The 13,077-nt window shown below is 39.5% G+C and overlaps 1 protein-coding gene across 1 annotated transcript in view; it reads right to left on the minus strand.

The window, feature by feature from the left end:
- The window catches only part of LOC140710655 (cytosolic carboxypeptidase 4-like), a 168,286-nt gene that overhangs the window by 11,114 nt on the left and 144,095 nt on the right, over window positions 1-13,077 (minus strand). The gene's annotated exons all lie outside the window — the stretch shown is intronic.

Genomic DNA, 13,077 nt, shown 5'->3' on the forward strand with positions numbered 1-13,077 from the left:
TCAGGAAAAATAACTAATGGGTACTAGGCTTAATATCTGGGTGAGGAAATAGTCTGTACAACAAAGCTCCATGACACAAGTTTACCTATGCAACAAATCTGTACTCATACCCCTGAACTTGAAGGTTAAAAAAAATTAAAATATAAATCAAAAGGAAAGATCCATCTAAAAGGAATGGGTGAAATATCCTAAAACAGAAGCTAATCAATCACCCTAATTTTTCTCTAGGTTCCAACGTGGTAAAGAATGACCATCAAAACACAAAGGGCTTATCAAACAAAGGATTACTTTTCATTCATACTAGAGATCAGCTATGACTCTGCTTTGTATATTTCTTCATTCTAGGATCCAGGCTAAAAAAGCCCTAATTTGAAACATGCTATTCTTGTGGTAGAGGAGAAAAATGGTCAAACGTAGAATCAGGTAATGGCCATTAAAGCTTCTACTGAAGTGCAGCAAACATCATATCTGCTTACAGTACACTGATCAAAGAAAGTCACGTAACCAATTTTATCAGTGGTATGGGAAAGTACATTCCTCTTACAGGGAGGTTCTGCAAATCATATGACAAGTGCAGTGATGCAAAATCTTGTTATAAGGAGAGATGCTATAATGGAGAAAAATAATAAAATCTAAAAAATGACCACAACTTTTTTTTTATTCTTGCATGCATGACCGTTTGCAATAGACTACGTTCCATCTTCATCAATAGGTGAAGTACATTTTCTTCCCCTCTTGAATATGTGCTTAGCCGTTGATATGGTTTGGCTGTGTTCCCACCCAGATCTCACCTTCAATTATAATAATTTCCACATGTCAAGAGCAGGTCCAGGTGGAGGCAATTAAATCATGGGGGCAGGTCTTTCCCATTCTGTTCTCCTGATAGTGAATAAGTATCATAAGACCTGATAGTTTTATAAAGGAGAATTCCCCTGTATTCGCTGTCTTGCCTGCTGCCATGTAAGATGTGACTTGGTCCCTCATTTGCCCTCCACCACAAATATGAGGCCTCCCCAGTCATGTGGAACTGTGAGCCAATTAAACCTCTTCCCTTTATAAACTCCTAGTCTCACATATGTCTTTATTAGCAGCATAAGAACAGACTAATACAGCCATGTAGCATCTTTTGGTCAATAACAGTGAGCAAATATGATGCAAGCTGAGGCATAGTAAGGGGTTTGCTATCTTGCTGTTCCCAGGAACCTTGCAACAACAGTCATGTGAGTAAACATACGCTGGGCTGCTGGATGATGAGAATCTCTGCAAAGTCATCCCGATTGACCCAGCTGACATGTCAAGCCAACCACCAGGTATGTGAATGAATTTATCTTAGACCATCTAGTCCTAGCCAACCTGGCTCAGAGCAGAGGAATCATGATGCATAGCTTTTGTTTAAGTCACTCAGTTTTGCTGTGGTTTGTTATACAACAAAAGCTAAGCGTTAGAATAATCTCTTCTCCTAGTCTAAATACTTGTTTCCCTCCCTTCCACATACAAAATATATTTACCTATTCCCCAAAGAAGATACCCCTAAAGAGCCCATTCCATCACAGTATCAGTCTCAGCCCAAATTCCGTTATAGTTTCTATATCCTGTGCGTGCCTTCTCCTTATCTAGGAACAAAAAGGCAAGTCATCTGTTTTCTATTCATCTACCTACAATGGTTGAATGAGGAAACAATATCCCCAGTAACACTCATATTTCAAAGGTGATGAATAAGATGGGTATAGCAGTCACTGGTTCATAACAATTCTGTAATGCTCTCATCCAGGCATCGTGAAATGCCTGCATCCTTTGGGTAGGGCTAGTTGGTTGATTAGACCCTGGTTCTGCTCCCTGTCAGTAGCTGTAGAGTATTATTTTTTCTACAAATATTTACTCTTTCCTTGGGAGGTACTTATTTTTCCTGTATCTTTCTTGGCCATGCATGAAAAGGGCATTGGACAATATGACCCACTTGAAGGCAAAACTGCTAACTGCTCCAATTCCTGATGTAGAAGTTTGGGGTCCAAAGATCATTTTGGTCTCAAAAAATCATAGTCTCTTTGAATCAAAACATTAAAAGAATGGAAATGAAACACATGACAGTAAAAGAAAATATTTTTCTTTTTTTCTTGACTTTAATTTCTCTAAAACACAACTGACAGTTTAAAAAAAAATAGTAGCAATACAGTGCATGTTTATAGCATATATAAAAGTAAATGTATCACAATCATATTATAAAACGTGAGAAAAATAAATGGTCATATACTGTTATAAAGTCCTTGTTGTAGAGATGAAGCAGTATGTTATCTCAAGGTAAACTCTAATTAATTAAAGATAGATACTGTAAACAATAGGGCAAACGCTAAATTACTTTTAAGGGGCATAAATAATAATTCAAATGTGGATGTATATTGGGATCATAAAAATGCTCAATGAATAAAAGAGAAAGCAGAAAAGAAAGGAACCTCTAAGAACACATGAAAAAACAGAAAACAGCAAAATGGTAGATTTCAACCCAAACATATCAATAATCCTACTTATTGTAAAAGGTCAAAACACACTAATTAAAAGGTACAGAGTATCAGATTGGATAAATAAGAAAGATCAAATATATTCTGCCCACACAAAGTTCATTTTAAGACACAGGTTGAAAGTAAAAGGATGTAAAATATACTATGCAAATACAAAACAAAAGAATGCTAGAGTAGCTATATTAATTATCAGATAAAATAGACATCAGAACAAGAAGAATTATCTGGGATAAAAAGAGATACGATAGTTGATGTGTCCCTCCTGTCTTTGGTGGTTAAGTGTTACCACTTGGCCTCTGTACTCTGGGATTGCATAATCTCCATGAAATCAAAGACCCCCATCTCACCGGGCACAGTGACTCACTCCTGTAAATCCCAGCACTTTGGGAAGCCGAGCCACGTGGATCACCTGAGGCCAGGATTTTGAGACCAGCCTGGCCAACATGGTGAAAACCTGTCTCTACTAAAAATACAAAAAATTGGCCAGGTGTGGTGGCAAGTGCCTGTAATCCCAGCTACTCAGGAGGCGGAGGCAGGAGAATCACTTGAACCTGGGAGGTAGAGGTTGCAGTGAGCCGAGATTGTGCCATTGCACTCCAGCCTGGGTAAAAAGAGCAAAACTCTGTCTCAAAAAAAAAAAAAAAAAAAAAATCTAAATGGTGGCATTCGCTACAAACCTGGCTTTCAAAGGAGAACAACTGCAGAGTTTGCCAAGGATGAAGACGCTAATGTATTTCTCATTGCTTCATGGAGGGAGTGTCTTCTGAGCCCTCTCACAGACAGGATAAACTCAGTATACATTTTTATCTCCTAGAGACTTTGCATACTCTCCCCTACATTATGCCAGCAAAGCTCTGGAATCTTGACCTTACTAAACATAGACTATTGTTGAGCACAACATTCATTCAACCAACCAATTAAGCTATTAGATCCATTTCCAGCTGCTCAAGCTAACAAATTAAATTTAGAATCTCTAGATTGCATGAAGTCAGACAAATGTAGTGAATTTCTGCCCTTATTAGAATACTCCTACACATGTTGCCCAGGTTTCTAATGACATATATTATCAAATCTTGTAATTCTTTTGTGTGCAAGCTATTTCTTTTTGGGTAACAGCATGTACTTATCTTCTAGGATCATGCTGTTACTTGATTCTAGTTAGGAGATCAGGAGGCAACATGAGGTAGTTGTTGTGGGTCTTGAAAAAAATGGGCTCCCTCTCTAGAGGCATCTGTTCCAGGTGATGTTATTACAGAATTTTCCAGCAGGGGAAAGCTAGTCTCCTTAGCTGCTAGTGCTATTGATATGTGGAGGCCTGCATGATGTCCTATTCTAGACTTTAGAGGAGTGGGTCTCTCTCTCTCTCTCTTTTTTTTTTTTTTTTTTTTTTTTTTGAGACATAGTCTCTTCCATCCAGGCTGAGAGTGCAGTGGTGCAATCATGGCCCACTGCAACCTTCGAAATCCTGGACTCAAGTTATCCTCCTGCCTCAGCCTCCCAAGTAGCTAGGACTACAGGCCAGTGACACTATACCTGACTAATTTTTAAAATATTTTTGTAGAGACAGGATCTTCCTATATTGCCCAGGATGGGTCTCAAATATTAATATACATCAGAATAACCTGGAGATCTTGTTAAAGCAGACTGCTGAGCCACACGCTGGCAATTCCGTGGTTCAAGTACGTCTGGGTAGAGCCCAAGAATTTGCATTTCTATCAAGTTTCCAGGTGATGCTGATGCCCCGGTCCCAGGACCTTACTTTGAAAGCCTCTAGTCGAAAGGAATAAATAAAATAATTGTTTGCGGTTTAATCCTCTACAATCATTAATTTTCCACCAACTTTTAACTCTTACATCTCAGTTTCTCTCTGTGAATAAACACTCACCATTCTTATGAAAAGTGTGCAAACAAATTAAAACTGTGTCTTAGCAACAGACTTCTCAATAAAGCCAGAAGCTATGCCTCCTTGGTGACAAGCACTCCTTAAATGCTAAATTCAACTGCAGAAAATAGCTTTTCTTCCTCCCTGATCCTTATAGACTCTGAAAGAGGAAGTAAATGACAAATTATAGAGCTCTTCACCTGCAGGAATAAACACGGTTAAGCCCTGTGAGTTCTAGTAGCCACAGAAGATTCAGAGTGAAGGAGAAAGAGACATTGTTCTGCGTGTTGCTCAAATGATATCCCTAAAAATAAATGCCTGTTAATTCTAAGAAACATGTGTTTCTCCAAATTACAGGGTGCAATTACAAGGCAATTATCAAGTTATTTAAGTTGAGGCAGTTTTTTCTTTTCTACCGTAAGATTTCATACTTAAACTTCTTTTCAGCAAAATTCTTTAACAGGTAAGCAGAAACTGTTCCCAATACAATATTTACAGGTTAATAAATAGCTCTATTTTTTTTTTTTTTTTTTTTTTTTTAGACAGAGTCTCACTCAGACTGGAGTGCAATGACCCAATCTCAGCTCACTGCAACCTCTGCCTCCCAGGTTCAAGCGATTCTCGTGGCTCAGCCTCCTGAGTAGCCGGGACTACAGGCGCCTGCCACCATGCTCAGCTAACTTTTTGTATTTTAAGTAGAGACAGGGTTTTGCCATGTTGCTCAGGCTGGTCTCAAACTCCTGAGCTCAGTCAGTCTTCCCACCTCAGCCTCCCAAAGTGCTAGGACTACAAGTGTGAGCCACCGCGCCCAGCCTCAATAGCCCTATCTTGTTATTGATCAATAGATTCAACAAATGTTTACTGGGTACCTGCTATATAACAGGAGAAGTTAAACTTTTAATATAACATAGCACTGCTCTCCATAACAATAATAATAGCAACAACAGTTAATTTATTGAAGACTCTAAATAGCATGCTAAAAACTTAATCTAGATTATCCCATGATGAAGTAGGTGCTATTATTATGCCCATTTTGCAGCCAAGAACACTGAATTCCAGATAAAATAAATAACTTGCCCACGTTTGTATTGTTATTATGTGAATAAATATTGGAGCCCCAGTTTGCCCTAACCCAGAGGCAACGTTTTAAAACACTTTTCATTTCTATATTACCTCGTCTAGAAGCTGATTTGTTTATATTATACCACAAGCCAATAGGTAATTGTATTACCATGAGAGAAGAGCTGAAGTAGAGATAAGCAGTGTTCTCTGAGAACCCAATAAGAACAGATGCACACTTCTAGCGGGCAACATTCACACTGCACTCCAAGGGAGCAGCACCTTGGAAGTGTGCGATGTGATGCTTCTGGGATTCTCAAGGGAAGTTATTCATAAGATGAACCTTACTGAGTGAGAACTATCCAAGCAAATGACAAAAGAACGAGAAGGATCCATGGATCTGAGGTATTACAATAATTAGGAATAAGAGGGGAGAGTGAAAGGAGAATAAATTAGGTATCTATAGCAGTGGGCTGTGGTCAGATCATTAAGGCACTTGTACATCATTCTAGGATGCTGAGACATTTTCTTGAAAGTGGTGAAGGAGGCTTTAAACTATTTAAGCAAGAAGGAGCAAGATGATCAGATCATTGGAACAGAAGTGTTAAGATGGGAGGGACTGAGACAAGGCAAGTGAGATGAGAAGGGCCTAGCTTAAGGCACCAGACATAAGTATATAAAGAAAAGAAGTTTTGTGAGAGTAAAGAAGTCAAATCTACAGGAGTTGGAGACTAAATTGATTTAGAGGCTAAGAGCGGAAGAGGTTAGGAATAACTCCAGATTTCCAGATTAAGTAAATAGGCAATGATTGTCCTTTTTCCCAAAGGCAAGCAACATAGGAAGAAATGCAGAATTGAAGACTTGGTATAGTTTCATCTAGTTTCCTTTGAGCTGGAGTGTTTAGTTTTGAACTTTTGGCCTTTGGCTAAACCAGTTCCCCTCTCTGTGTCTCAGTTTCTTCATCAGGAAAGTATATGGTATGGATTGGATTATCTCCCTAGGACCTTTTCCAAAGCATTCTTGTCTGAGCTAAATTGCAAGGTTAATTTAGTTAATGCAAACATGAGTTCCATGATTTCTTGCTCAGCAAAGAAGTTGATGAGGACCAGATTGCCATACTCCTCACATGCATTCCTCATCTCCTTCTTCCTTGGTCCCATTCTGGTTCCTCTACAAGTTAATAGGTCCCCCTTGTTCAAGAGGTTACCCTCTCCCTCTCAAACACCTCTGCCTTAGCCATTCCCCTTTACCCCAGGGCTCACCTATTCCTGATTGTGTTTACTGCTCTGCTTTGCCAATGTAAGCTGCTGTGTTTTCCATTCCTGACATCTGGGTCTCATTCCTACTTCCCAGTATCAAGACATTTGCATTATTTATACCATTGCCACAGGAAAATGAAGGCAAGGCTGAAGCCTAGAGGAGATATATTCTGAAGAATATGATGGAAACCCAAAACAGCAATGTGTCTAATTAAACCAACCGAGGCTCACTAAAGCCCTGGAGGTTCCAGCTTGTGCACAATATTGTGCAGATGGCATTCAGCCCAAGTTCCTAAATGGAGTTAACATCTCTATGAGGGAAATGATATTGGTGACATGTTCAGCTACCTTCCAAGAGGCCAATTTGCAAGACCACATTTCCCAGTCTTATTACTGATAGCCATACTCTCTCCTTAGTAAGTGCTTCATCTGAGTCATCAGCAACATCCAGTCCTAGCTGAGGTTAACCACAGTAGTCACGTGCAAAATTTATTCCTACAACCACCTGAAAGGGGATTTTATGCTCTGTTTCCTTTCCCAAAGTGAAAGACTGAGACTTTCACTTAAATTGGGCCATTACGGGCCAAAGTTTCTATATGGCCTTAGAAAAGCAGTCTTCACTTACAGGTCAGTCTTGGCCCCCTCCAATGGTCACTTACGGGAGAAAAATGTCCCATTAAACTCAACAGAATGTATCAATAACCAACTGCTCATGAGACTGCCCAGAGTGGGACCCTTTACACTGGGGGAGGTTTTTGGCCATCTCATCTCAGTATTATGTATTATAATGTTCTTCTTTCCAAAATATTTCAGTTACATTGAAAGAGCTCCTGTAAATCAACCCAAAAACATACAACCTAATATGTGGCTTTGTTTTGCATCTAATACCCTTCTGATAAGTAATGATTTTAATGTCTATTATTTATTTGAATGCCAGATATGTGCCAGTCACCATGCTGAGATTTTACACTCCTCTATGATCAGTATAAGAAGTCCTAAAAGGAGGATATTATCCAAATATAGAGATGAGGTTCAATTTCTTCTAAAGTTAAAGGAGGTTAAGCAACTTGCCTGTGGCTACCCATTAGAAAGTGATGTGTGATATCTTAAACTCTAATCAGCATGGTTCTAAAAGTTTTCCAAACAAAATATTTAAAGCATTTGATGGATCAGTGATGAAGAACAATATAACAAAACCCTCAATTAGCGTATTTGAAAGTGAGTGGTCTTGCTCTTGCGTTTTTCCACTCTTTATCTCTGGCCAGCCCTCCCTCCATGAGCGGTAAGCCTATCGCCCTGAGAAGGCACTTATGCAGTGAGTTCCTGGCAGATTCCTCAGGAGTTAAATCTGTTCCCTTTCCCCAGTTTCAGACATTGAAGGGAGAGAAGCAGCACTCTGGATGTCACCTTTCTATACAATCCCTGCAACCTCTCATCCTGAGAGGCCTTTGCCATCTGTCTCTCTCAGTTGCAGGTATTGAAGTTCTCGAGGCAAAAGCATTAATCTATTTGGTGTACCAAGCTCAATCACAGCAGATGGTTATTGGGACCTCTGTCTTCACCATAATGCGGGATTCAGACTAGACTCTTTGACCTATAACAGGGCTTCTATGTTGTCTGGGTAAACCCTTGAGGTAGGCTGGGGACTGAATACTGACCTAGCACCACGCCTACTCAGTCCTGGTTTGCCTTGGTTTTTGCCTCTATTTCTGATTCACTTTCCTAACTGAGAACTGTTGATTGCCTTGACCCCAAAGGATGGACCGTGCTTTGCTCTGGGCAACCCTCACTGTCTGGGATGAGAACTTTAAGCCCTATGTCCAACGCCCTTGGCCATGATCATTGCTACCTTGCTGTGTTTACCAGATTAGTTTTCCTCAGACATGCACAAGTCTCTTCCATGTCTTCATTGGAAGCCTCTGTTTTCACTTCTGGCCTTCACGGAGAGCAGCCTAAAAGCAAAACTAGTCCTTCTGGCCCTGTCTCCATGTGTTTCTTGCTTTTCCCCATTTCCATCAGCTCTGGGCAGAGGTACCTTCACAAAGGCTGATGAGGAACATGATCCAAGCAGTTACCCTCCTATTTTCCCCTCCCCTCCATCTCCTCACTTCATTCCATTCCACAACAAATAAAACATAAAAAATTTGTTTAGACTTCTTTGAAAATCCTGACTTGTCCTTCCTCTAAGAATATCCCAGATTTTTGGCAAGGCACAGTGGCTCACGCCTGTAACCCCAGCACTTTGGTAGGCCGAGGCGAGCAGATCATGAGGTCAAGAGATAGAGACCATCCTGGCCAACATGGTGCAACCCTGTTTCTACTAAAAATACAAAAATTAGCTGGGTGTGGTGGTGCGTGCCTGTAGTCCCAGCTACTCAGGAAGCTGAGGCAGGAGAATTGCTTGAACATGGGAGGCAGAGGTTGCAGTGAACTGAGATCACGCCACTGCACTCCAGCCAAGTGACAGAGCAAGACTTCATCTCAAAAAAAAAAAAAAAAAAAAAAAGAATATCCCAGATTTTCAGCTCTTGTGTTACACAGAAACTACATTGACGACACTGTTGACAGCAAGAGAAAAAATGCCCTTTGCTTTTCACTAAAATTTACCAAGAAACTGAAGCAATTAAATGTAAATTATTTGTATCAGTAAAAATATACACAAAACTTGGTTTCTGGTATGGTAAAGAAGACTTTCTTAATCTTTATTCTGATAGCATGGGAACAATTCCAAATAAAAGAATATGGAATGAAACTGAAATATTTTTAATTCAGGACCTTTATGGGTATTCTGTCCCTCTTCCTGACTATGGAACAGGAGTGTTTGTTCTTTTCCTACCATATCCTCAAATGCAAAAAATAAAAAACAAAAAAAGGGAAATTCTAGATGTGGTACCTTAACATGAGTCATGAAAATAAGCGAAAATAACACTTGTTCTTCTGCTACTGCTAAGGAATGAAGTGGAAATAAAACAAACCATGTGTATAAAATATCTTGAGGCCCTTGGCGACAAGGGTTATACAAATTAATATGCCATCCTTATTTTCCCTCCCCTTTTGCGCTTCTTTTAAAAAAAGCTGATTAACCCAAAACATATGCCAGAGGGACAAAATAAAACAAGAAAAATCATTTAAGTAGCTAAAAATTCTATTCCATTGGGCCCCAGAGAAAGACAAAAGCAAAATATGCCCACCCTGTCCTCTGGCAGAATGCAGCCCAGTTTGTGTGAGTTATAAACAGAAATCAATGCGCTCTTCAAAGAGCACTGAAATCCCTTTACCAAAATGCACTCACATAGTGAGAGCCAAGAGGATAGGAATCGATCCCACTCCTAATTCCAAAGCCCCAATTACTTGAACAGCACAGGGGCCAGGCCAGCTGCAACATGGCAGCTCAATAGATGCTGTCCACCTGCCTCCCCAGGAGCTTGCTGTAGTAGCCTAAGAGCTTTCTTCCACTTCCAAGGATGTCCCCGACTGTCCTCATGTGCCCCCTTGGTCATGAGCCTCTTGGTTTTTAGGGGGAGCTCCACAAAGGGGAGTTGGTTCAATGCCTTCTGCTAGCTGATTGTAGAGCTTGTCTGCTTCTTTGGGCTTCTTTGCTTATATGCCTTGTCTCTGGCTGGATTTTTCTGACTTCTAAACAGACTTTCTTCTACAACCTTTCTGCTCTGTCCTGGGAAAACTGTTTTCCTTGACTCACATGTCTGTATGCTAGTCAGCTTCATTTAGGGGAGCCCCCTTTGTCTCCTCATTGCATTTTAAATCTCTGTAGCTTTGCTTTATTTTTAGTTTTCTATATTTAGGTAAATGTGTACCTAGAGTGAAAAACACAGATCCTGAATATATAGTTCAATGAGTTTTTGTGTAACCGGCTCTGATCGTGATATTGAACATCTCCACTAACCTATAAAGTTCCCTCCCAGCCCCTATTATTCAATGCTCTTCCTCAGAGGCAACCACTGTTCAATTTATGTCCTCATAAATTACTTTTACTGATCTTATACTTTACATAAATAGACGCTTAGAGTATAGAGTATGTAGTCTTTAGTGTCTAGTTTCTTTCACTCGATATAATGTTTATGAGATCCACTCATGTTATTGACTATATCATAGTTCATTCTTTTTTGGTTTGGTTCTGATTTTGGTTACTGAATGATATTCCAATGTATAAATATATCAAACTTTGCTGTGTCTGTATCTAACATCTGGACTCTCTAACAAACAAAAGAGACAGAAAACCTGGGTTAAAGAAAATGGGATCAGGTAGCGTGATGCTTCCAGCTTTGTTCTTTTGGCTTAGGATTGTCTTGGCAATGCAGGGTCTTTTTTGGTTCCATATGAAGTTTAAAGTAGTTTTTTCCAATTCTGTGAAGAAAGTCATTGGTAGCTTAATGGGGATGGCATTGAATCTATAGATTACCTTGGGCAGTATGGCCATTTTCATGATATTGATTCTTCCTATATATGAGCATGGTATGTTCTTCCATTTGTTTGTGTCCTCTTTTATTTCACTGAGCAGTGGTTTGTAGTTCTCCTTTACATCCCTTGTAAGTTGGATTCCTAGGTATTTTATTCTCTTTGAAGCAATTGTGAATGGAAGTTCATTCATGATTTGGCTCTGTTTGTTTGTTACAGGTGTATAAGAATGCTTGTGATTTTTGCACATTGATTTTGTATCATGAGACTTTGCTGAAGTTGCTTATCAGCTTAAGGAGATTTTGGGCTGAGATGATGGGGTTTTCTAAATATACACTCATGTCATCTGCAAACAGGGACAATTTGGCTTCTTCTTTTCCTAACTGAATACCCTTTATTTCTTTCTCTTGCCTGATTGCCCTAGCCAGAACTTCCAACACTATGTTGACTAGGAGTGGTGAGAGAGGGCATCCCTGTCTTGTGCCAGTTTTCAAAGGGAATGCTTCCAGTTTTTGCCCATTCAGTATGATATTGGTTGTGGGTTTGTTATAAATAGTTTTTATAACGAATTTATTGAGAGTTTTTAGCATGAAGGACTGTCGAATTTTGTCAAAGCCCTTTTCTGCATCTATTGAGATAATCATGTGGTTTTGTCTTTGGTTCTGTTTATATGCTGGATTACAGTTATTGATTTTGCATCCCAGGGATGAAGCCCACTTGATCATGGTGGATAAGCTTTTTGATGTGCTGCTGGATTCGGTTTGCCAGTATTTTATTGAGTATTTTTGCATTGATGTTCATCAGGGATATTGGTCTAAAATTCTCTTTTTTTGTTGTGTCTCTGCCAGGCTTTGGTATCAGGATGATGAGGGCCTCATAAAATGAGTTAGGGAGGATTCCCTCTTTTTCTATTGATTGGAATAGTTTCAGAAGGAATGGTACCAGCTCCTCCTTGTACCTCCAGTAGAATTCAGCTGTGAACCCGTCTGGTCCTGGACTTTTTTTGGTTGGTAGGCTATTAATTATTGCCTCAATTTCAGAGCCTGCTATTGGTCTATTCAGGGATTCAACTTCTTCCTGGTTTAGTCTTGAGAGAGTGTAAGTGTCCAGGAAATTATGCATTTCTTCTAGGTTTTCTAGTTTATTTGCGTAGAGGTGTTTATAGTATTCTCTGATGGTAGTTTGTATTTCTGTGGGGTTGGTGGTGATATCCCCTTTATCATTTTTTATTGCATCTATTTGATTCTTCTCTCTTTTCTTCTTTATTAGTCTTGCTTAGCGGTCTATCAATTTTGTTGATCTTCTCAAAAAACCAGCTCCTGGATTCATTGATTTTTTTGGAGGGTTTTTGTGTCTCTATCTCCTTCAGTTCTGCTCTGATCTTAGTTATTTCTTGTCTTCTGCTAGCTTTTGAATGTGTTTGCTCTTGCTTCTCTAGTTCTTGTAATTGTGATGTTATAGTGTCAATTTTAGATCTTTCCTGCTTTCTCTTGTGGGCATTTAGTGCTATAAATTTCCCTCTACACACTGCTTTAAATGTGTCCCAGAGATTCTGGTATGTTGTATCTTTGTTCTCATTGGTTTCAAAGAACATCTTCATTTCTGCCTTCATTTTGTTATGTACCCAATAGTCAGTCAGGAGCAGGTTATTCAGTTTCCATGTAGTTGGGTGGTTTTGATTGAGTTTCTTAGTCCTGAGTTCTAGTTTGATTGCACTGTGGTCTGAGAGACAGTTATAATTTCTGTTCTTTTACATTGGCTGAGGAGTGCTTTACTTCCAACTACGTGGTCAATTTTTCAATAAGCGTGATGTGGTGCTGAGAAGAATGTACATTCTGTTGATTTGGGGTGGAGAGTTCCGTAGATGTCTATTAGGTCCACTTGGTGCAGAGTTGAGTTCAATTCCTGGATATCCTTGTTAACTTTCTGTCTTGTTGATCTGTCT

Source organism: Chlorocebus sabaeus, chromosome 29 (genome assembly GCF_047675955.1).
Source record: "Chlorocebus sabaeus isolate Y175 chromosome 29, mChlSab1.0.hap1, whole genome shotgun sequence".
In the NCBI taxonomy this organism is placed as follows: domain Eukaryota; kingdom Metazoa; phylum Chordata; class Mammalia; order Primates; family Cercopithecidae; genus Chlorocebus; species Chlorocebus sabaeus.